Source organism: Cupressus sempervirens, chromosome 5 (genome assembly GCF_028749045.1).
Source record: "Cupressus sempervirens isolate cs-2001-9-10 chromosome 5, ASM2874904v1, whole genome shotgun sequence".
NCBI classification, from domain to species: Eukaryota; Viridiplantae; Streptophyta; class Pinopsida; order Cupressales; family Cupressaceae; genus Cupressus; species Cupressus sempervirens.
In genome coordinates, this window is record NC_143122.1 from 721439189 (window position 1) to 721448657 (window position 9469).

Sequence of the window (9469 nt, forward strand, 5' to 3'; positions counted from 1 at the left end):
TTTTTTTTTTCCACCAAAACCCTTTTGGGATATAAACCCCACTGGATAATTAAAAAACCTTTGTTATTCAACAACATAATTACAATACAATCTTATAAGCTTTGACATGGAGATTAGAATTTTGCAAAAAACTTGCAAGATAAACCATGTAAAATGAACTCCTCTCATTGTCTCACATACAACTCTTCTAGAAGCACTTATATTGTGGATTTTAAAATACAAAAGAAAATGATTTGTCAAAGAACTGTCCTCATTAAATGTATCTTCTACATATATCTAGAAACTTTGTTCATGCACAACTCTTGCATGAATAATATTTTCAAACAAATATTATTCTTTTTAAGAGCGTTCTAATTTTACTCCAAGTATATATGTGTGAAAGATTTGGTCCCACCAAATTACTTTCCCAAAAATGTGCAAAAGAAAGAAAGAAATCTAGGATACCTCATGTTGCATGATCACGTATTAATTATTTTCTTAAAACACCCATCCTTGTGACACATAGAACAACCTCTTTCTCTTCTAAATATCAATTGCTCCCAACTCTGACTCAACCTTGTAATTAAGTTATGCACTTTAGAAACAAATAATATAACATTGATTCACTAAAATCAGCAACATCACACTATTTAAAATAATCAAATAAAATCAATTGGGACTCCTAAGGTTGAGACACTTTAATCGAAACAATCTCCTACTTGATAAAGATCTTACAATAGTCACTAGAAACAACATGATTTAAATTATTAAGAGCCACTAGATGCAAACAACATCATTAATGTCATCTATAAAATCACATGGATCCCAAAACATGCTTTTATACTCGATCATAGCACCCACAACAACATCAAAGATGTCCACCATCTCAGATTACAATCACTATCATCCTCCAACATGCCACCTATGGAAGAAAGGAAACAAGTTAAGGTAAATATGCACACGACCAATAAACACAAACATAAGATACCAATGACATCAAAAGGATATTCGATATTGCCACTACTACATTGAGGTCTTGAGATATACAAAATGAGAAAAATGAAAAGAAAACATCAACTTCAAATCTAGCAAGTATGACACAAATGCAAAGTAATTCTCCATAAATAAGATAAAACACCAACCAAAAGAACAATCAAATTGACCACTCCCATCTAATTCATAAATTGGTGCTAGAGCATCCTAGGTGTAAGGGCAATCTTGCATCATAGAAACTATTTCTATTTTTTCTTTTCAATAAGGTCTATTTTAGTTGAGAGTTATTTTCTGGAAGCTTACTATTTTTAGTAAGTTGGTCATTCAAAATGAGAATATTTTAATTTTATCAATGAAGGTTCATTATATATATACCAATTTACTAGTCAAGTTTAATCACAATATCAAGTGTAGATATGAAATTATTGAGAATTTGTGGTACAAAAACTTTGAACTTAGTTTTGAAGGCCTTAGATGCTCCAAAAAGGGATCTAACCCTAGATGAGAGGAACTTCTGCAATCAAGCGTTGTAGATCAGGAAGTGTCATTTTTGAAAAGGGGTTATCATAGTTAATCATAGTAATGGTTGATGAGTTATGATTGTTGAAAGTTGTGCTTCTTGTAATTACAAAAATGAAATTGTTTGGGCCAATTCTAATGTAAAAAAATATGAAAAATAATAATAATTTAGGGTTTGTTGGTCTCAATGTCTTAAGATAAAATTCTAGAACCTTCTTGAGCAATGGAAAATTTCCTATATAAAGAGGAACCATAAGGTTGTCTAAGGTGGTTTGGGGTTATTGGTGGTGGCTTTGGCTTACACAATATTGTAAAGAAAATTCCCATGTGGCTTTTCATGTTTTATTTCTGAAATTTGTAAATCCATACTTTTGGAGATAAAAAGAAGTCCATTTTCTATTCTTACAAAAAAAATTTATTCCTCTATTTATTGTGTGTGTGTTTGTGTTCATAAGGGGAGTGCCCTCCACCAAATGGTATCAGAGAAGGAGTTCCTGAGTGTGTAGATAGATCGTCGACTGTGAGGTAGTTTAGTTTACACTAGGACCTTGGTTGTGGGTTTTAGTATAATGCACAAAAATGCCTCCACAAAGGAAATGTGACAAAAGAGTTGGAGGTTTGATAGCTAAGAGTTTTAGGGACCTCTAGAGACAAGTGTAAGCATTGCAAGATGAGATTAATAGAGAAATGATTATTACAGTGAGAGATGAAAGTGAGAATGCATTTGATGAAGAAGGGACTTTGAATAGGAAGGAGGAGAAGTAGCTAGAAATCCTGAGGATGATAGGTTTTTCAAAGCCATTTCTAGGATTGGAATATTTCCCAAGATTGAAATCCCCAATTTTTTATAAAATCTTCAATTGGAGGAGTTGATCAATGATTTAGAAGTATATTTTGAGTATGAAGAAATCAAAGATCCTCAGAGGGTCAAATTTGTGAAGGTTGAAATGAAAAGGGATGCAAAAATTTGATGGAAGGAAATTTAGTTGGAGCAGAATAGAAGAGGAAAAGATAAAACCATGCAAGATGGAATAAGATGGTGGAGAAATTAATATGACAATTCTATTTGATAACTGAGAGGTTGGCGGGTTGGGGGCGAGGCGGGGGGGGGGGGGGGGGGGGGGGGGGGGATGAATAGGTTATGCCTAGTTATCCCACAATCTCTTCAAAATTTTATCACCATCAAAGAAACATAAACATTAATAACAACAGTAACTTCAATACATCCAATCATTCAGTAGATATATCCAACATAAAACTTAACTCATAAATCAACATCTTCTCAAATTGTTATCAAATTGTTACATTACCAACTATTAGTAAATTTCTAGTTATTACCTAGTGATATCTTAGTTATTATCAAGTTGCAGTAAACTGTGAAAACATGTAAAAAAAAAAATTTGCAACACAAATAACATTGACACAATTTTGACACCAATATTTAATTGGAAACCTTGTTAAGGGAAAATCCACCTAGGACTAGCAACCCAGCAATTTCACTCTTCTAAAGTGATGTTTGTTAAGAGACTACCTTGTTAAAGGTTACATACACTTTTTTAAAGTGGCCTTGGTAGAGGATTTCACCAAAAGATTATCTAGACCTTATCACTCCCTATCTAGGACTAGAAAGAGTGGCCTAATGTAAAGGACTTACAAATACTACTAATTGATGTTACCATATAGGATTTCAAAGACTTGTCAGGTCCAGTCGATGCTTCTGAGATTTTTGCTACAATGGTTAAACTATAAACAATGTAAAGTGATATGTAAAGAATATCAACTATCTTTGGTTGATAATATCTTTGTTCCTTCTCTATCTTTGTCTTTTACCCACTCAATAACTTCCTTTTCTCTTCTTTTCTTGGCTCAATTCACTTGGCTCAATACTTAGCTCTTTTCCTTCAACAAGTTCGTATTCCACGACAACATTCAATCATATCTCTTACAACTTCTTCAACTCTTGAAGAACATCACACCCAATTCATTATCCACTTTGAACCAACAACCTAAAAAATGTCAATTTCTCCTCCTTAAATAGATTTCTCAATGCTTTCAAATACTTCCCTCTTTTGACACTCAATCAGAATGATCGATCTTTAAGCTTACAACTAAATTCCTTCATACAATGAATTTAGACATATAGAAAATATAAATTTATGTCCGTCCTTATCTTTCTTCAAATTCCTTTGTTAGATCCTTCTTGATTTTTCTCCATCATTGATCTTGCAATAAACTTAGATTCTCACAATAGACCTTATCAAACTTTCCAAATTTCCATCAAAATTTGGCCTCAAATTCCAATTTATCAATCATGTTCATCTAGCTATCAATCGATAAACATTACATTTATTTAGGCAACATATAACTCAGTTAACACTAACTTGCTTGGGCAACACTATGTTCTTCATTCTTCTTTTGATGTAAGGAGGAGGCAAACTTAAGAATAATCATCTTAACTCAAGCCTAGAAACATCCCCTTCTTAGAGTTACACACGAAAGAAACATACAAACCAATGTACATAAGGAAAGATTCCAAAATTTTACTAGGGTGCAATTAATAAAAAAGACATGAAACATAAGGCTCGACAACTAGCTGCCGCACTATTATAATTATTAGAAGAAATTAAACAACATGCCCAGCTGTGAGGCCTTCTGGATTAAGGCCATATCCAATAAAATTATGGAATAAGAATCTAAAATCCCATTCCTATCTTCTTCTCCAATTTCCTCTTTTTGTTGTTGATGATGAATTACCACTAACCAAGCTTCTTATATAGCCAGCTAAGCCACAGGTAAGCTCATCAGGCATTGAATCACATTAAAGGTCCAACCTTGGAGGCATGAACCAAAATCAAAGAAAATATAAACATGAAGTGACACACACTTGAAGGCAGATCCACACTTTTCTAAGGAGTTAGATCCTAACTTCACAATATGCCAACACAACTTAGAAAACTACACTAAAAGAAACAAAATGCCTCATAGTAAGAGGTATACAACTTGAGACATATGAATGATCAAGGCTTGCACACTTAGAATGAAGATCTAAGATAGGTCCTCTACATGGCATTAATTGCACAAAGAACAAAACTACAAGTAACAATGACCATTTTATGAAAAAAAAAACTGGTACATTAAAAGAGATATATTTTTGGTTGATGCAATATTTCCCCAAGACCTAAGATGCTCTTCCATCAGACACTTGGGGTTAATAAAGAACTGATGTCCACATCAAGCACTATTCATAGTCTAACTTGAATCATAAGTATCCAACTCAACCTATATAATCCATGAATTGTCTTCAACTAGTTTGTCTGTCCACTGAACTAAGTATTCCATGCAATATTTTCCTCTTGTACTTTTTCTCACTTTGTTATTTAGAATCCTCTCAATACAATCTTTCTGCTTCCTAGGATAACCTGGGTTATTGTCATTCACATCATTAGACTCATAGTATTCAAAAATATTTCTATAATGTTGAATATAGGTGATATATCCTTTTCTTTTGGTAGTTCCACTTCATAGGCATTTCCACTGTTAAACTTAAAAATCTCACAAGGTCTAAATTTATTTATTTTCAACTTACTATAGGTACTAACTGAAAATCTATTCCTCTTCAAGTGGATCATAAACTCATCACTATCTTCAAAATATTTATGTCTCTTTCTTCTATCACCTCTCTCCTTATACTTTTGATTACTATCTTCCAAATTCCTTCTAACTTGCTCATGTAAAGTCCTCATGAAAATTGCAAAATCTTCTGCTTCAACACTTCTCCTTGTATCAGTAGGTAAATCTCTCAAATCAATTGTTCCTTTAGAATGAAATCTAATAACAATCTCAAAAGATATTCTCTTAGTGCTTCTTTTCACAAAATTATTGTATGCAAACTCTGCTTGTGCCAAAACTAAATCCCAATTAGCTAGCTTATCTCCAACTAAACATATTAGTAAATTACTCAAGCTTCTTTTCAGAACCTTAGCTTTTCCATCCATCTGAGGGTGAAATGTAAAACTAAACTTCAACTTTGTATTCATCTTCTTCCAAAGTGTTCTCCAAAAGTAAATAGTAAACTTTTTAATCTATATTTGAAACAATAGTCTTAAGAAAACTATGCAATCTTATTACTTCCTTGAAAAATGACTTAGCTACATGTAATGCATATGAGGTCTTCTTACTATTGGATACAATTGTTCAATTGTGTGTTGTCTTTGATGCCACACAAATGTCACATCAGTCATCAGATAGTGTCTACTGAGCTTAGAAGGTCAGCAAGCCAAAGGATAGTGTCTACTGAGCTCAGAAGGTTAGCAAGGCAAATGATAGTGTCTACCAAGCTCAGAAGGTCAGCAAGGCAAAGGATAGTGTCTATTGAGCTTAGAAGGTCAACAAGGCAAAGGACAGTGTTTATCGAGCTTAGAAGGTCAGCAAGGAAAAGGACAATGTTTACCAAGCTTTCAAGGTAATCAAAGAATTTTAGTTCTTACCGAGATCACTCGATAATCAAAAAAAATATGATAGTAACAGTTCTTACCGAGTTCACTCGGTCATCAAAGGAAATTTGGAAGATTTAGTTCTTACCAAGCTAACTCGGCAGCCAAAGGATTTTAAGGATATTGTAATGTTAACCGAGTCAAGAAGGTTAACTCTAGAAATTTGTAGAAGCAATACTTACTGAGCAGGGTCGGCGAGTAAAGGATTTCATTGTCTTATGAAATAATGTTTATTTGGTTAAGAGTAATATCTATAGCCGACTAATAAATGGATTATTGATAAATGTAATATGTAAATGGGCTAACTTGACAACCTAAATGGTATAAGTAAGAAGTCAAGTTGCGAATTCAAAGCAGCATGATGTGGAGATATGATAAGTTAATATGATATGAAGACTGATTATTATGGAAGTGAATTTGAAGGATGATCAAAGATCATTGAGGAGCAGCAGAGTCATATTTGATCAAAGAAGATCTAGTGATGCTAAACAGAGACCTGTATCCAGAAAATTCAGTTGCATCTTGTTCAAGTCAATTTATTGTTGCTTTCTAACCATTGTAGTAGTGATTTCAAATCTCTTAACAAAGTTAGTTTAACAACCATTTTGTAAATCCTCTAACAAGGTGATAGTTTAGTTGATTTTTTTCTAAAGACCTCTAGCAAGGCCGCTCCTAGCAAGGTGATTAAATCCTCTAACAGGGTCACACCTAACAGTGTATATTGTAACCTTTAACGGGGTTGGCTCCTAACAGGGCTCACTTCATAAGAGTGAAAAATTGGTGACTAGTTACTTGGTAGTTTTTCCCATATTGGGTTTTCACATTAAATCTGGTGTCTCTTGTGTTCACTTTATTTTCAATTACATCCATGAATGCTTGAAAAGAAAGTAATAGTTTAATTTACCGAGTTACAGTAGTTGTTTATCGAGTAAAAGTAGTAACTAGACCATTAAGACATCTAAGGGATTTGTGGATTAATTTTTGTAACTGATTCACCCCCCTCTCAGTTACTCTATCTTTAATTCCAGCAATTGGCATCAGAGATTTTGGTACTTATAGGAAAAGATTTCAAGGATCTAAGCTAAAGATCAGGATGTCTTACAAAAGGGAAATTCCAAGACTTAATAGAGACAACTTCTCAGCATGGCAAGGATTGATGAGGCTTCATCTGGCTTCCATTTGTGATATGGGACTACAGTACCTTGATGAAAAATATGAAGAACCTTCTGTTACATTATTTGTCAATGATATTGCTGAAAAGAAGACTCACAATAACATGATGATAGATATAGCATCTACTCTGAGTTATGAAGAATTTGATGACATCAAGGATTGCAAAACTGCCTTTGAAATGTGGAACAAGTTGAAAGAAATCTATGGAGGAGATGATAATGTAAGAAGAGCCAAAGCAGAAAGTTTGAGAGGACAATTTGATCAAATGAGGATGAGAGAAGATGAAAACATTGCAAAGTATGTTGAAAGAGTTAAAGCATGTGTTAGTGCAATCAAAGCATCTGGAGGAGATATCAGTGTAGAGATAGTTATAAGTAAAGTTCTTAGAATTCTACTTCCTATTTATGCAATCAGAGTCTCTCCAATTCAAGAAAGGAGATGTGAGGAAAATCATAAAATAAATTTAGAAGCCATAGTTGGAAGATTTACTGCATTTGAGCTAGACAACTATGACAACTATGTTCCAGCTACCAAAAATGTTGAATCAGCATTTGAAGCCAAGCTTTCACTCAAAGAAAAAGAGAAAAAGATGAAGGAACCACAATCAGAAAGTGATGAAGAATCTAAACAAAGTTCAGATAATGATCTTGAAGTGGTTGAAGCTCTACTAGCAAGAAAATATTCAAGAGGCAAAGGAAAATACAAAGGTAAAGTTCTTCTAATATGTTTCTCTTGTGAAAAAATTGGACATATTGCTGCTAGGTGCCCAAATAAGTAGAACAAAGATGAGAAGAAAGGTCACAAGTACAATGGCAAGAAAGACTTCAAATATTTTAAGGATAAAGGTAGGAAAACATGTTTTATGGCAAAAGATTCTAATGATTTTGATAATGAAGAAGAAGATGAAATTGTCTACATTGTTGTAAAAGATGAATTTGATAATGATGAGGAAATGGCACTAATTTCTCATATGAGAAAAAATGATACATGGATCATAGATAGTGGTTGTTCTCATCACATGACCAGTGATAAGACTAAGTTTTAATACTTTGAAGACTATGATGGTGGCAGTGTAAGATTTGGTAACAATGAACCTTGTTGTATAAAAGGAAAAGGAAGAATCTCTCTAACCAAGGAACTTGTATGTGATAATACATATTGGGTAGAAGGACTAAAGCACAATTTGTTGAGTGTGACAAAACTACTCAATAATGGATTCAAAGTAGAATTCATGCATGGAAAAGCAAGATTGCTGGATGGCAAAGGAAAGCTGATTGGATCTAGCACTCAAATAAAAGGTAACTTATTTTATCTTGAACTTGGTGAATGTTCATGTTTCATTGATCAAATTGAAAAAATTTGGTTACGGCATAGGAGGTTGTGTCATGTAAACTTTGACAACTTAATAAAGATCAGCAAATTCAGGAAAGTAAGAGGTATTCCTGACATAAAGAAACTTGAGGTTGGTCTCTGCAAGAATTGTCAAATTGGTAAAATGAGAAAGACTGGTTTTAAAAGAAAGAACTATCAAACTGAAGAAGTTCTAGAAATTGTGCATACTAATTTGTGTGGACCTATTGGCATTGAAAGTTATACTGGTGAAAAATTCTTGATTCTGTTTGTTGATGATTATTCAAGAATAATGACTATCATGTACCTTAGAGAGAAATTAGAAGCATTTGAAAAGTTCAAATGGTATTTGGCTAGAGTAAAAAAAGAAATAGGCAAAAGATTGAAATGCTTAAGGTTTGATAGAGGTGGTGAATTCATTTCACATGAGTTCAATAACTTTTGCATTGAAAGAGGAATCAAAAGACAAGTTTCAGCACCTAGAACTCCAGAACAAAATGGAATAGCTGAAAGAAGGAATATATCTATAATGGATTGTGCAAGAAATTTAATGATTGAGAAAGGCATTTCTATCAAATACTGGAAGGAAGCTATCAATGCTGCAGTTCATACGTTGAATCGAGTATAGCTGAAAAAGGACTCATTCAAAACACCCTATGAATTGTGGTATGGCTACAAACCCAATGTAAGTTATCTAAAGGTATTTGGAAGTAAATTTTACATTTTGAAAGAATCTAGAAAAGGTAAATTTGATGTAAAAAGTGATGAAGGAATATTTTTGGGATACTCTTGCAAAAGAAAAGCATATAGATGTTTGAACTTATCTACTCACAAAGTCATAGAAAGTGCACATGTGAAAGTTGATGAGTTTGCAGAAAGAACAGAGGAAGAAAGCAAGAAGGAACCTAAAGATTATAGAAGATTTGTTTACATTGAACCTGATACAATACCAAGTATACCAA